General features: G+C 37.8%; 1 long non-coding RNA gene and 1 pseudogene across 1 annotated transcript in view; one reads left to right on the top strand and one right to left on the bottom strand.

Moving 5' to 3' along the window:
- Positions 1-12: 12 nt before the first annotated feature.
- On the bottom strand, positions 13-4,285 carry LOC101039231 (rho GTPase-activating protein 23 pseudogene; annotated as a pseudogene).
- A 4,283-nt stretch (positions 4,286-8,568) lies between these two features.
- The window catches only part of LOC141580891 (uncharacterized), a 38,152-nt gene continuing 29,854 nt past the window's right edge, over positions 8,569-16,866 (top strand). Inside the window, exon 1 of the long non-coding RNA XR_012513339.1 lies at positions 8,569-15,587. This is a non-coding gene — a long non-coding RNA (uncharacterized LOC141580891). The remainder of the gene's footprint in view (positions 15,588-16,866) is intronic.

The raw sequence follows: 16,866 nt of genomic DNA, 5'->3' as shown, positions 1-16,866 counted from the left end.
GTGCGTGGCGGGGTGGAGGGCGCCGCAGAGCGCGTCTAGCTCGTGTGCTGCAACTGTCGGGGCGGGCAGAGGAGAAGGCTGGAGCCGGACCGAGTCAGCGCAAGGGGGCTCCGGAGAGGGCGGTGCTGCTGGGGTCCGCGCCCTGACACCTGCGCCCGATGGGTTTGTTGGGCCTTTCTGTGGCTGCACTTGGGGACCCCTGTGGACCATGGGGTGTGGCTCGGGAACTCCTAAGTTTCAGACTGAAGGAAAGATGCAGGGTGTGGCAGGGCCTGGGGTGGTGAGACCCGAAGTGTCTGCGCGCCAGGCTACCCTCAGGCCCCGCTCCCGCCGGGCCCTCCGCGTCGGTCTCCAAGATCACCAGCATCTCCCCAGGCGTCCGCCTCCTTCTTGGGCACCCACGAGCCCGTGGACTCGGCTGAATTGCGGATGGTAGAATCTGACCCTGCGTCGCCAGGGGCCACTGTCCAGGGTTGGGCAGGAGGTCCTCAAGGTTGGGCGCTGCCTGAGGCTCCTCGTCGCCCACAGGGGCTCTCTCTCCCTTGCCCTCTTGATCGCTGCAGAACCAGTCTGAGTGCCGGGTCAGCGTCTCCACGGTCTCTTAGCGGTCAGACAGGTGGGTCACCATGTCTGTCATGTTGTCCTCAGACGTCCTCACCAGTGTGGGCCCGAAGACCAGGGCCGGGTGCTGGGGTTTCATCTTGTTTTTCTCAGAGTGGTCAGCGATGGTCTTGAGATGGCCCACAAGGAATGTGAGGGTTTCATAGTAGTGACCTGGGAAGTCCCGGATCAGCTGCTGCAGCGCCCTCACCCACTCCTGCGATGCTGTTGCCTTGAAGTCGTTCTATTTGTCATTGGTGAGGAGAGGCTTGGGCAGCTTTTGGAAGAAGGATTTGAGCAGGCTGCTGATCATATGGAGGTCATGCCAGTGCTCATCCTGCACGTTGATGTCCCCAGGCCCGCGGTTCAGCTACTCCTGCAGGCTGGACACCATTGCATTGTTGCCGGGCACTCGGTAAATGCCCATGGACTCCAGCCCTCCTGCCTCTGCAGGGCCACAGCATGCAGCCACCATTAAGGGGATGAGTGTCAGCCTGACCTTAAGTGCCCTTGGGGCAGCCTTCTTGTTTTTCTTTATGATGTTGATGCCCCAGGGGGGTTTGGGGGCTGAAGCACTGTCATTCTTGCTCCCTGAGGGCAGGTCCTGAGACCTCAGGCCACATGCTGCACTCCGCTTGAGGAACTCAGACATGAGGAACCCCAGGCCGCCAGAGCCTTTGGGGGAGGAATCAGCTTTGGGCCCAGAGCTAGAGCTCATTTTGCAGCAATCGTTAAGCTTCTTGCTGATCAGAGCTTGGTTGGCACAGCTGGGGTGCTTGCCCTTGACCCTGCTGTTCTCCCGGATCACTCTGATCCAGCCCAGCGTCTCGTCGCTGTCCTCAGCCTGAAGAAATATTCACAGAAGTCAGCAGTGGTCAGCCGGAACACGTGCCTCCTCTTGCTCTCGCTGTAGGAGATATCCACGAGGCAGGAGCCTATGCAGACTGGCTCCACCTAGTCCTCACCTGCTCCGGCCTCCACAGTCACCACTGCTGCCTGCCGGGGCAGGAGCCCTGCACCTTACTCAGCGAGAACAAGCACACCTGCAGTGCAGCATACACCCGCTTTCACTGGCACAGGTCATTGCCCCCTTCTTGGTGAGGATCTGCTTCTAATAGAACCAGCTATCTCCTGGTATTGCTGAAGGTTGCATCCCAGAGGTCAGAGGTTGAGTGTCGCTCAGAAGGATCAGCACCTTCAGAGGTGCCCCAGCTATCTGAGGACTGGTCGGTGAAGAAATTCCGGAGCAGCCGCAGGCTGGGTACTGGATTTGGCAGGTGCTGCAGAACCCAGCCCTACTCTCAGAAGGTGTTGAGCTGTCAGAAGTAGAAAATTTCCTTTTTAAAGTTTCCTTTCTTGTTAAAGAATAAGTGTGCTTGTAACTTTGTTAAGCCCTATGCTATGTAGCTGTTAGACATGCCATGCTTACAGGCACATAGCAGGTTAACTAAAATATCCTTGTACTTTAACCAAGATATCTGTGCTGGACAGGCATGTCCCAGATCTCCATTGCTTTTACCTCTTTAGAAGTTTTAAGTTGTTAATCCATCAGGTTTTAGTTTAGATTGTGAGGTCTGGCTCCAGCCAGCAGAGATCAGACATGGCAGTAAGGACAACCCCAAATGCCTAAATAATAAATTTGTCTGATTTTCCTTTGTTCATTGTCGTCTCTTGGCAAGAAGCCTGGCGTGAGTACCCTTCCTGCAGTTCAGGAAGTTAACAGTTGTGTTGCTGAAAGATCCTTTGTCTCAGTGCTGATTTTCCTTTGCAGCACCAAGCATCTGTTTCCAGCATCGATTTCCAATATGAGCCCATCATCGCAGGACTTGGAGTGCTCCGTGGTGTTGAACAGCAGGTAGTAGGAGCTCGGCCAGCCTTGATGCTGCTGCAGCCCTACGAGTAATGGCATCTCAGGGTGAAAGTGAAGGTTGGGGAGGATGGAGGATGGGCTTGTGCCCAGGATGGGGCGAGTTCATGGCACTGGAGACCACGGCGGAGGCCGGGACATGCTTGGCTTGGAGGTCAACGCTCAGGCTGGTTAGTTCATCAATAAAGGGGATGGAAGCCAGAGAGTCTTTGTGGCTGCCAAAGGGGCCACGGTCCTGCCCAGGAGCTCCCCTTGCCCACTCTCCTCTGGCTCTAGGAACTGATCATCAAATCCAAGATTCATCTGTCTTTCAGGGGTCAGCTGAAGCTTGCAGCACGTTGGGGGCTTCTGCCTCAGGACCACCTCATAGAGGCAATCCTCCACAGGAGGCTCTAGGGATCGGGTTCTGGGTTCTGGCCGTACAACTCTGGGTGGCTTGGAGTCCTCCAGTGGGAATTACGCAGGGGACTGGGCCAGGTTGAAGGTAGGCAGTCCTCCTCCCCCAAAAAGGGCGAGTCCCTTAAGGAGAGTGCGTGCAGGAGGCACGTCCAGCGCTGGAATGACGGACTGTAGCTCCGGTAGCTGAGGAACCTGAGGTAGTCCAGGCCCTGCAACCCATGTGGGGACGAGGCCTGGGGCCCTGGCAGGTCCTGAGTTGGGCAGGCAGGGGTGTGGGCAGAGAACAGCTTTGAAGCCCAGCCACACTGCTCAAAGCAGGCTGACACCAGTACCCCTTGCCCCAGAGCCACGGTGAACCAAGTGGCCTGGCTCAAGTAGTCATCTGAGCCAGCTCAGTGCCAGCCCTCCTGGCCCAGCTTGCTCGAGGCATCCTGGGAGGTGGAGCAGGGCCACAGGTGGGGGGCAGCCACCTCCTCCAACCAGTCCTGGGAGGTGCTGCAGGCCAGGGAGCCATAGCTGGGCACCATCTCTCCCCCACACTGCAGGGTACCTGATTTGACAGCCAGTGTGACAAGGCCTGCTGGCACTCAGTCTGCTAGGGGGTATCCGGCTGCCAGTCTCCGGTAAGGCACTGGGCTCCCGGGCTCCAAAGTGAGGTGGGGGAAATCTACCAGGGAAATCAATCCATATTTTCTTAGTACGCTTAAAGCATACTTAAAATAAAATATATCGCATAATGAATTCCATTTTTATTGACAGTTCTTACCACCTCTCAAGGATTTGAATGTTTAAATATTTTAGCAGCCACATTAATTAATGTTTCAGGAATATCACTGCTTCAAAAGTATAACAAAACTTAACTACTATGAAAGCCATACAGCAAACTTTTTTCAGTTTTTTTCTAACAGGAAAATATGTGGGTTCTACTAATAAATGATCTCACTTTTGTAAAAGAAAAGATAAGAAAAAGTTAACAACAGACTGCAAGTAGAATAATAAAATAGAACTAATGAAATTTGTTTTAATTTTAGGGAATTATATTTATGGACTGTTAATCTGTAATGCTGGCTTAAAAAGGCATATGCTCAAATTTTAATAATTTAAATTTTTAATAGGGTAGTGATTGGTGACAATTGGTATAAAATTATTAAAATGAACAAAAGCACCCTTTGAGCTGATTTTTCTCATGCTATACACAGTTTTTTTTAAATGTAATATGGATGGCCTGTGTTTAGTTTCACAGGAGCTTCTTTTTTGTACAGATGACTGAAGTTTGATGTTTCATTTTAGACCCTCACTTGGCCCAAAGGAAGTAATGTTTGTTAATATAAGTTAATCTGGCTACATCTTTACTTAGATAGATATAATGGAGGAATGTTCATCTAAAGGTGGGGACAAAGAGCAGTGTCATTACGACATGGAAACAGATTCACTCCTGACAGCTCAGTTTGGAGAAAAGTCAATATTTACTCGAAATCTCAGCTATTAGTGAAGTTAAAGTTCTATTGTGTTGTCTAGCTCTGTAGAGGAATTAGTATGTAAAATAGAGCCATACAATTCATCTTTAGAATACATTCTGTCAATCTAGGAAAATTAAAATCCTGTGAACAAGCGATCCTCCCCACTCATTCTCCTCAGTAGCTGAGACCATGGGTATGTGTCATCCTGCTGGGCTTACATAATAAGTTCTAAGCATTATTTTCAATAATGAACATTTAAAACCAAGACATTAAGCATTGAGTAAATACTAGTTAATATTTCGTCGTCGAATTCTTCATTTGATTTCTGGGAAAGTCTATTCTTCGGTTTTTTTGTCTTCCTCAAAATCTCCTGAGCTAGGTACTTCCCTACTTCCCATCTCCACGTTTGGCATGTTCTAAGGCTCAGTACTTAGACTTTCTTTCTACTTTGCTTATACCTATACCTTTGATTATTTCATCAAATCTCCTATCTTTAAGTGGTGGTAAATCACAAAGCCTCTAAGTTTCTATCTTTATCCCAGAAACTTCCCCTGTACTGCAGGCACATACCTGTATTAACTACATACTCGAGATCTTCACATGGATATCTATGAGGCCTCTGAAATGTGTCCGAAACCAAACTCCTGATTTTGGTGCATTAGCCCCCACATTTCGCCATTTCCATTATAATTAATCTCAGCAACTATTAAGTCTCTTCTTTTTGTTGCTAAGCGTTCATAAATTGGGGCCACCCTTGACTCCTCCTTTTTAATTTTACATGTTCTAATATCTTGATAAATTCTATAGGCTCTTATATTAATGATAAAATTCCTTATTACTGATTAACCTACCAAGGAGATTGAATGATAATTATTGATTTCTTAGACCTACAGTTCTTAAAGTATGGTCACGGGTCTCCCGAGAGTCCCAAGACCATTTCTAGGAATTCATAATATCAAAACTATTTTCATAATGATACCAAGATATTAAAAATCTTAATGTTTCTTTGTCTTTTAGCATGATAATGACAGCAATACTATCAAATCTTAGCATAGTGTCTCATACAGAGTATACATTAAAATGTAGACTACACAGCAAGTTAGGTAGCCTGATTTACAAAGTCAGGCTCTTTATTATAATGCTATAGTCTACCAAAAATAAAATGTAGTAATTTATTTGAAAATCTGCTTAATGTGGAACCTTTGATGGTTTTCTGTCTTTTCTTCTAATAATATCATAATTTAAGCTCTTTTGCATAAAAATTGCACCCTAATTTCTTAGGACATTGTATATAATGGAATTTTTGGATGAAAGGATGTTCATAATTTTGATTTTCTAGATATATATATTGGCAAATTGTAAGACAAGAGGGTTAAATAAAATCATAGGCCAATAGCTGCATATGACAGCAACTGATTTGCCATATTCTCTTTAGGATTGTTAACATTTTTTAAAGTGTTTAATACTTTGATAGTTTAAAAGATTACATTGTTTGAATTTACAACCTTTACCCACAATTATGGTTGAAGGTTTTTTGTTTCTCTTTGTCAGTTTTCTCTTTTGAATTTTATTTGTCTTTTATATCTGTCATGTTGTCCTTAACAGAATTTTAGTTTACCTCTAGTGATGTCAGAATTTGCATGAGCTTTTTCATTTCTTTCTCTTCATTTTCATTTTTTTCTTTTAAGTGAAGCAAAAATAATTTTGATATTTTATTTTTAGATTAAAAATGTATTATAAATGGTTAGATTATAAAATAGAACAATTTACTAACAGCCTTTCATATTTAAATAATTCTACTCTGCCCTGTTTTAAATTGGTAAGCTGAAATTTTAACTCTTTTCTGCCTCTAGATATTTTTAGATGTAGGGAATTGTTGCCATTAGTTTTTCCAGGCTTACAGCCTGACATGGGGGTAAAATTTCTTGGGAACCACAACAGTTACTAAAACCCAGCAGAACTGAAGAACTTCAAAAAGACAACATTTGACTTGAGTTTTAAATGATAAGGAGGAGTTTGTTGAGCTGAAAAAGAAATGAAGTACCATATTAAAGGCGGAGAGAACAGTTTGGGTAAAGAAGCAGAAACATAAAAGGCCAGAGGATATTTGGGGTATCCTAACAGTTTGGTGTGATGAGGAAGGAAGATGGGAGATAAGCCTGTGAAGCTAGTGACAGTTGATTTGAGGGAGCTTGCATTCCAGACTAGAGAGTTTGTGTTTTATCTTATTTGTAGTTGGGGATTTGCTAAAGATTTTCTGCAAAGGGACACACTATGATCAAACTTGTAGTGTGAAGGCGTTCATACAATTTTAGCAGCCTACTAGATTATTTTACTTGTTAACTTCTTTTTCCCACTTCTTCATTTTCATATCTGACAATTATGTGGTTGGTATTGGCCTCTGCGAGAATGTAAATGGTCCCTAGCTAGCCTCCAGCCATGTCAGGACCCTGAGCTTTCTCATTTCTTCCTCTTCTTTGTTTTCATTTTGTTCTCTTCATATAAGCAAAAGTAATTTTTGACCTTTGATTTTAATATGATAATGCATTAAAAACATCTAGAGGTGCAAATAGTATAGTTTCCTCAGCTTTACTGACTCAGATTTTGTTACTATAAAGAGGCAAGGAAAATGACAAATATACATGTGTGAAGAATAGGAAGAAAGCTAAATTTATTAATATTTTTATCAAAAACTATTCTGCAGACTTTTAAAGCTTCTGTTTATTGAATAATAACAAAGATGTTAAAATATTTTTAAATATTTTGTATTAACATTGGACCATTCGATTAAAAATTAATTTACTTTTTAGTAAAATGAAATTTGAAGATCTCAGAAACAGAAGCCCTGTTTCCCTAAGAGAATCTTTATTTTTGGAGGGATCTCATCTCTTAAATACAGATCCTATAATTATCATGCACTCAGATATAATTCTCTTCACTCAGGAAGAAACTAAATTAATTAGCTGCAATATTGCCCTCATTCTGTTGATAAATTCTGTGGAATGTTTATCTTTTGAGTGAAAGAATAGTAGAGTAATAGCATTCTAATATTCTTATAGCTTATCACTAGGCTAATAAAAACTATTCCTTTAGTCTTAAGTTTGAATCTTTGTAGGACGTTGGGAGACACTTAGTGATGGCAAATTAACAGTGTTTCACTTGTACTGATTATGTATATCATTAATAAGGCAGTATTTTAATTTAACTGTCTTTCACCTAAACTGAGTAATACATGACTGCCTCAGGTAATGATACTTAAAATTTGAATCAGTATTAAGGTTTATTGCAGGGTAGTAGATGATGGAGACTACTGTTTAAAGTATTCCTTGTTGCTGAATACTTTAAAAGATCATAGATTTTTTTTCAATCTATGTATGTTAGATATTAAATTGTTTATAGACTATAAACTAATCAAACACAAGGGATATTTTAATTTTTACCTTGCTTAATTTTAACTGTTTTATTTCATTTATATGTACTATAATGTTCCCAACTTGTTTAAGTCATAATACAAAAATATTAATATTCATGATATTATAGATTACTAGAAAATTATGTTTTCACTTACGTCTATGATAGCTTGATACAGATTGAAATTAAACATAACAGAAAAAATTAGTAGCAATCCTTACAAATACAGGATTATATTTTTACTTAGGTATACTGACATAATCAGTCATATTAAGTGAGATACCATGTCTTGATTAATGGCATTATTGATCATGAATAAGCAAATATGTCATTTTCTAGAACTTTATTTGGTTTGCCTTTTAAGAAAATCTAGCAGGCAAAATTCTAAATAAAATTTAGATACTTATAAATTTGTTAGTGTTAACTTTCAGAAGAAAACTAAGTTCAACTCAAGATACAAAACAGAATTATACACAACTTAGCAGTGATGGAAATATTGTGAATGAGAGGTGCAAGGCACATTTTAAAATACCACTTGTATTTCAAACCCCAAAGCAGAGCCATAATAAAAGATTACAGCTAGAAAGAAATTAAAAATCATCTAAATTTTAGTCTTCAGTGTATTAGATGAAGAAATTGAGACTTAATGTTATATAAGTAGTTAAATTAGATATATTTATAAGAATTTAATTTTCTTTTAGTCTACTATGTTTATATCACAAAAAGTTGATTCATTTGACAAAATTATATATATATATCTATAGAATTATGTGAGTAAATATATTACATAAAATTATACACATATACACATTAGTAATATATGTACTAGTATATTAGCATTTATTATCAAGAATAATATTATTTTATAAAGGCGAATAGCCTTAAAATTAAAAACAAGAAGATAAACAAGAGCTGATTTTTATTTTTTGTTAGATTTGGAGATTTAATTTATACTTTAAAAACACGCACACACACACGTGTGTGTGTGTGTGTGTTTATATATATATACACACATACAGATGTAGGTGTTTCAGAGTATATATAAAATCTATAGTGAATAATATATATTTTTATGTAGATACATATTTTTATCTTGAGTGATAATTTCATTGCTCAATGTAGACAGAGATGATGAGATAGGAGTGTATTAGTGGAAGCAAAAAAAAAAATGTATATTTACCTGTTTACTTATTATCTGGATGTCTTTAAAAATTGATTAATATCTATAAATCTATTTTGGTTTCTTTTCTGTACAATGAGGATAATAAAACAAAATTTTCTGGTTTGGGGAAGGTTCCATATAATGCATTTAATGTGGTCAGCATAGTCATTTCATGTTGTTTGGTTGGTACTGTGAGACACATCAGAACACTGAGGTAAGCAACCTCTTCCTTTGTATGTCATCGTATTAGTTCCAATGGACTAATATGATTCAGACCTGAAAAATTATGATAACACTGACTACTTGGGTGCATAATTACTAGAAATTAAATTGTATTAGTAATATTAGTATATATGAAATGATCCTTGAGAATTGAATAGCCAGAGGTGATCTAGTGTTTATTCCTTTTGGCTATGATCTGAGTTTTTATCAACAACAGATAAAAATATGGACTTTGAGATAAGAGAGGCTTGGTTTAAAGTACAGGATTTGCCACTTAGTAGCTGCGTGAACATTTTATCGACATCTCCACAGTTCTGTAAAATGCAATAATAATATTTTTCTCATAAGTAATTGTGAAATTAAAGAAATAGCACATTGAAAAAGCTTAATGCTATAGTAGATACAGAAAAGTCAATCCATTTTAAGCATTATATTATTGATGTTATTACCAAGGCAGTGGTATTTTTTCTTTCTCTAAAGAAACTAAACTTGATCTCTGCACAATTTTAGGAGTATAAAAGTTATAGTTAATGATACATATAGCAATGCTTTTGGAGCAAGATGTATAAATTTAGATATTCATTGCTATCAGTAGGATAAAACAATCAATGGAATACTTTCATTTTAAGGGTCATCATACTTTTACTAAGATCCTTTCAAAGACTAATTTATTTATTATTAGTTTCACTTTTGTTCTTATGCTGCCCAATATTGGCTAATTTCTATATTGTATAAAAGAACAGGATGACCAGATTGTAAATAACATTGTTAATGTGATTTACAAAAAAAAAATTTTTTTGATTAGTACTATAATAGGGCAATAATGAAAACAGACAAATTTAGAAAAAGTAAAGGGAATGCTAAGTCATGCATTTGGACAACATACTTGTGAAACTGTTTTACTGACATAATCATAAAGTCTAATCTAAAAAGGTAGATACATACATACACATAGATTTACTGAGGGAAAACAGGATATGTCATGGTAAATCAGCATCCTTGACATTAATCAAAACTGATTATGTTATCAAATAATTTATAGATTCCTATGATATCTATTATCTATCTATCTATCTATCTACATATTGTCAGAGAACCTGATTGCCCTTTGATTCTGAATCATTATAAAAATTATATTATTTGGCACAATGCAGATAGTGAAATAATTGATCTCGATAAGCATATTGGAAAATGAGAAACAGCAGTTTTTATACTATTTGTGATTTTTAAACACTGGCATGCTACTATTCATTTTTTTAAAAAGCCTTAGTAGTAAACACATGTATTTCTAATTTTATTTCTATATCATTTTGGTTATTGTTATTATAATAGAACTTTTGAAAGAATGTATCTTAAAAGAATGCTTTTAATAACTGAAAAACATTCTTTTAACTCAACTGCAAAAGGTGATGCTTCTGGTATATCCTTACCCTGATCCTTACTGATCGGAGTTAGAAAATCAGTTTATTCTGAGTCTCATTCTGCTCTGTTCCAAGGCTTTTCCAAATTGTCCCCTTAAAGATTTTGCTTCTATATCTCCTAATTCTGTCTTAAAGACATTGACTAAAAGAAGGACAGTGCAAACTGGAGTAACTTCTGCTTTAGTATTTACCTCCAGATAATATCCAGCATGGAACAATCCATTCCTGAAGTGTTCAGTAGACGAATCTTTTCTTTGTTGCTGGACTGAATTAGAGTGCAATTTAGGTTCACAGGAATGATTTTGGGCATAGCCTCCAAAACATCTTCTTTCACACTACAGATGTTCTAAACCTTTTACTTTTGTTCTTTGCAACTTGAAGTATTTTATGTGACCCTAAAGATATTTTCTATTTGTTATAACCATTATTTTTCTTTTCCTGAGCTTATAACCTATGAAGCAATTGATATAGACCCAGTAGTACTGGATTATATCTTCCTAGGAATGTTTTATTATTTTATTTTATTGTTTTAGAGACAGGATCTTGCTTTATCACCTAGGCTGGATGGAATATAGCGGCATGATCATAGCTCACTGCAGCCTTGAGCTACTGGGCTCAAGTAATCAAACCTACCTCAGCCTACCGAGTAGGTGAGGCAACAGTAGCATGCCACTATGCCTAGCTAATTTGTTTATTTTTTTGTAGAGACAGTGTCTTGGTTTGTTGCCCGGGCTTGTCTTGAACTTCTGGGCTCAAGGAATCCTCCTGTCGCAGCCTCTCAAAATACTGGGGTTACAGGTGTGAGCCACTGCATCTAGCCCTTAGGAATATTTTAAATTTCTCTGTAAATATATATCTATTCTGTCTGTCTACCTAAATAAAAGACAGAGAGAGACTGTCTAAAAGCCAATGATACTTATTCAGGAGTGGGCACCGATAGGGGAAGCACATGCCACAATAAACTATGTGTGTATTCAGGGAGGTAAAAGGCAGTGGCTTTTAAAGGGAAAACTAGGAGGATTACATAATTGTTTTGAGATAATTATCCTTGGCTATAAGAATCAATAACAAACATGGCTCCAGTCAAAGGTTGGACAGGCAGTTGGTGGGCAAATGTTCTTGTAGAATTTTTTTTGTGTGTGTGAGGGTGGGATAGGCATTGTGCAGGGTTGTGGTTTTTGCATTTTTTTGTGATAGCTCTTTTTATTAGCTATTTGTGCATGAGAACCCTTCCTTCATGACTTTTCCCAGCTCAGTTTATCAAAGTTGTGTAACACAAGTGACTCATTTTTATTTTGAGTTTAAATATTTTAAATTTCTCTGTGAATATCTTTCTATTCTTTCTGAACTTCAGAAAGTCTTTAGCTCATAACAGGACCAGGGCTTAAAATTTAAGTTCCTTAAAAGAAGGCACTTGCCTTATTCTAGAGAGCTTTAACTTTAAGAGGCAATTTAGCTTTGAGGGTTTTCTTCTGGCTAGAAACCGACTTGATAGTAGGGTCAGAAAAGATAACAGTGCAAGGCAATGAATGCACAAGGGATGAGGGAGACAAATGGTGGCATAAAGGTCATTAGTTAGATGTAAGTGGTATTTTGGGAGGTTCTGAAAGAGATCGTTGAATATTTTTCAACTTAGCCAAGGAATCCTTTAAGAAGACAATTTTAGAATCATAGTTTTTTTTGGCGGCTTCGTCAATCAAGAAAATCTAGACAGCTGAATACTTGGAATGTTCCTCTCTCTTCTTGTTTTAAGTAACTTTTCACATAAACAATTTAATTCATATCAAAAAATTCCCCAACGTTGCTTACATTGTCTTTTTTAGCTCGGCTTGCCATAACAAAACGCATAGATTAAGTGGCTTAAGCAATAGTTATTTATTTTCTCACAATTCTGAAGACTAGAAGTTTAAGATCAAGGTGCCAGCATGGTCCATTGCCGCTAAAGGCTGTCTTCCTGGCTTGTAGTTGGCCACCTTTTTTGCTGTGTCTTCATAAGGTAGGGGAAAGAAAGAACAATCTCTCTGGTGTCTGTTTTTTGAGGGCACTAATTCCATCATGAGAGCCCCACTGTTGTGACTTTGTCTACACCTAATTACCTTCCAAGGGCCGTGTCTCCAAATACCATCACATTGGGGGTTAACACTTCAACATAAGAATTTGGGAGTGGTGACACGATTCACTCGGTAATGATGATCTGTGTTGTTACTATGCCATTTAGAATGATAGCACTTGAATTAGACTTATAGCGTGAATGTATTGCATGTAAGAGACAAATCTGGGAGAGAGTGCCTCGCATCTGTGCTGCTGAACATAATAGTTGGATGTGTCTAATAGAAGACAAAAGAAATAATCTCTGATGAATAAATGATTATAGGGACTACAGAATTAATCTAGAATTAAGCTGTTCTGAACAAGGCAAGACAAGCTGAGGAAAGTTCTCTTAGATTTTGCCCCTGCTTCTTAGTTCTTAGGAGTATCTACATTAGTGATTATCAGCCTTCATCTATATTTATATTTGATTCAAATATCACTTCCAGCACTATCTGTTTTTATTTTTTTTCTCTACTTTCATTTTTATTTGAAAATTTTTTCCTTACATTGTCCCTTTTTATAAAATTTCATGTAAATTTATCATGGGAAGACAAGGAATCAATGCAACTGCACACTATGATTTATGTGCTTGAACTGAATAACTAATGCCTAGTTATCAATAATTGACAAAATTTGAAAGAAGTGATATGTTTGTATTGTTGAGCTTAATATGCTTCTTTTATTTACATGGTGATTTGTGTACTGAAGTGCTAGTAAAGATGTTTGTACTTTATACAATTACAGTTGATATAACATGTGAACTGCAATTTGAACCCTGTTTTTGGCAGGTGACTGGTGTTATTTAACTGAACCATGTAACTGAATTTTCTGCATATTAGAACCATGTAAAATGAGTACTGAATATACACTACATATATTCAATTGCATTCATTATCAAGAATATATAAATTGAAGCTACAATGCCATACCACTACAGTTAAAGAAATGGCTTTGGTAGGCAGAATTCTAAGATGACACATGAATCCAGCCCTTAATTCTCTTTACTGGGAATATGATGGGGCATCACTACTGTGATTATTATTTGGCAAAAGGGATTTTTCAGATGTAATTGAGGCTACTAAAAAGTTGACTTTAAATTGATCAGAAAAAAGATAATCTGGGTAGATCTAACTTAATCACATCGGCCATTTAAAAGCAGAGAGAGAATTGTTTATCCCTAGTTGGTAGCAGAGGAAGAAATCAGAGATATTTAATGCATGAGAGGGCTTCAATGTGAAGGATGTTTCCCATTATTTAGATGGATGGGCCATAGGCCATGAACCTGTGAGTAGCCCTAGAAGCTCAGAGTGGTCCCTAGATACAACAGCTAGCAAGGTAAAAGGAGACTTGAATCCTGCTACTGGAAGTAAGTAAGTTCTGTTAACAAGAGTCTGGAAGTGGATTCTTCACACAGAGACACTAGGTAAGAGACATGCCTGGCTGACACCTGGATTTTGGCCTTGTAAGACCCTAATAAGGGAACCCATCTGAGCCCATCTGAACTTCTGATCTATAGGACTGTGAAATGATAAATGGATGTTGTTTTAAGCTGCTAAGTTTGTGTTAATTTGTTAGCTGCAATAGAAAATTAATGCAATGTTAAAATTTTAATTAAAAAACTGACAAAACCAAGTGTTGGTGTGGATATGGAACAACTGAAACTCTTTCTCTATTGTTGGTAATGCAAATTAATGTACATCATTCTGAATTGTATTTGGCAGTAGCTACTAAAGCAGAACATATAACATGATTATGTCCTAGAAATAATTACAACTTCTTATTTTTCCAATATAAATATTTCTGAGCACTCTTTTTAAAAAGTACAAGAATGTTCACAGATAATTTAAAAGCCCCAAACTGAAAATAACCTATGTTCATTATTAATGAAATGTATAAATAAATTGTGATATATTCATCTAGTGGAAAGCCACACAACTATGAGAATGAACCAGCTACTACTAGACATAGATGAATCTTATAAGCACACATTAAATGTAATAAATCACACATAAAAGAATATGCTAGGCCAGGTGTGGTGGCTTACCCCTGCAATCCCATTACTTTGGGAGGCCAAGGTGGGTGGATCACGAGGTCAAGAGATCAAGACCATCCTGGCCAACATGGTGAAACTCCATCTCTACTAAAAATACAAAAATCAGCTGGGCATGGTGGCGCTCGCCTGTAGTCCCAGTTACTTGGGAGGCTGAGGCAGGAGAATCACTTGAACCCAGGAGGTGGAGGTTGCAGTGAGCCAAGATCACGCCACTGCACTCCAGCGTGGCCACCAGAGCAAGACTCTGTCTCAAAAAAAAGGAAAAGAATATGCTCACAAAAGAATATAATCCCATTTGTATAAAGGTCAGATATAGGAAAAACTTATTTATGGTTATATAAGTGATGATAATGGTTCAGTTCAGAGGCTACCGTAGTGTTTGGGAAGGGGGTACCAGAGGAGGTTTCCGGATGCTGCTGATACGCTGTTTATTTATCTTGAAGTTGACTTAGTGTGTGTGGTCATGTTGCAAAGATCCATTTAACTGTGTGTATATAACTTGTGCACTTTTCATTCTTTGATGAAAAGCTTATTTAGGAAAGGACGATAAACTGTTGGCAATACCTTTTCCACCCTGAGCTTTAGACAAGAAAAATTGCCCAAGGTCATATAGCTAGTGAGTGAAAAGATTTAGAGCAAAAAATATTTAAAGATAATTTAATAATTAATGTTTTGGTAAAATTAGACCTTTTATTAGACTAAATATAGAAAGGGAAAAAGGAGAAGTAAGAATAGTTCATAAACAATTTTCACATTTACAATTCTTTGTTTTTTTTGAACAAACACTTTGCTGGGAGGATTCGTATCACTCTGTGACCTCATGGGCTGCTGAGGTTCTTACTCCTATGGAACCAACAATAGAAGTGAAGAGAAGACCAAAATTCCCTGAACCCTCCAAACAGTGAGTTGTTCATTTAAGTTTTCAAGGCCTTGTAAAATCAATTAGATAACTGATCAGAAAATGGGATTCATAATAAATGAGTTAAGAAATTAGTGTGAAGAAATAAGAAATAAATATTGTACATTAAAAAAATCTATTTGATACTGTCTCAGTGAGTAACTTCTGTGTCTCCTAACTTCATGTGTTTGAACCATGCGTCTTTTGTTGCCTTATCTTAAGGACAGGACAAGTAGGTCGATTTACTTTATTTCCTACTTCATGATTGTGAAGACACTGTTCTTAGATTGCTTACTATACAGCTGTAGTCTTTAATGATATAAAATGAAATCAGTTTTTAATATAAAGTTCTAAAGTTGGTTTGCGTTTTTATGAAGAATGTAAGTTATTATTTAAAATATTTCTATTAAATAGAACAAATTTTAGCTTTATACTATTTAGTGTTTCCATACTTTTCCATTTAAACAGTTTGTTTTAATTTAAATTTAATCTTCTATTACATAAATGATAAACTTGTACTCTTATAATGACCAAAAAGACTTAAGTTCATGACGATAAATGTAAGCATATGTGGATGTAAAATATTAAATAAATGGGGATTATTTTGACTTATACATTAAATACATGAAAAGGAAAAACCTTCTGAGTACTTTTCAGTGAGAAAGAGTATGCCTCCTTTAAGGTTTGAGGATAGCGATTAGGTGATCCAAGGTGCTGCCCAGGATTTTAGGCTGACCACCACAGGCCTGAGGCGGAAGGTATCTTGACATACCTGCTGTTTTTCTCCATTGGATTACACTGTGTTATAGTTATTTGCTTCTTGTATGTCTTCCTACAGGATACTAAGCCTTTAAAGCATGATTGTGTTTGATACTGTTTGTGAATACAGCAATGTATATATTTAATTGCATGAAGATATTCAGTGTTAATATTCTTATTATTGAGGGAAGAAACACTGGCCAGTTTAGAAAATGATGATTGTAGCTCAGTTTTAATACAATCTAAAAGTGAGATAATTTAGATGTTCTTCATATAGTCTTAATTTTTAAGTTCCAAAAGCCATTTTTGTCTAATAGCATCACGTTTGCCAATTGAATTATATTAGAAAGCTCAAATGTGTTTTCCTGAAAAATACTCTCCCTCTCTCTCTCTCTCTCTCTCTCACACACACACACACACACACACACACATACACACACACACAATTTTCCTTATCTCTTAATTAGGGTGATATCACCACCCTCATTGTTAGTATTATGTGAAATGATGCTGAGAAAGGACC

This window comes from Saimiri boliviensis, chromosome 13 (genome assembly GCF_048565385.1).
Source record: "Saimiri boliviensis isolate mSaiBol1 chromosome 13, mSaiBol1.pri, whole genome shotgun sequence".
Taxonomy (NCBI): domain Eukaryota; kingdom Metazoa; phylum Chordata; class Mammalia; order Primates; family Cebidae; genus Saimiri; species Saimiri boliviensis.
This window is presented reverse-complemented; position numbering and strand designations above follow the sequence as displayed.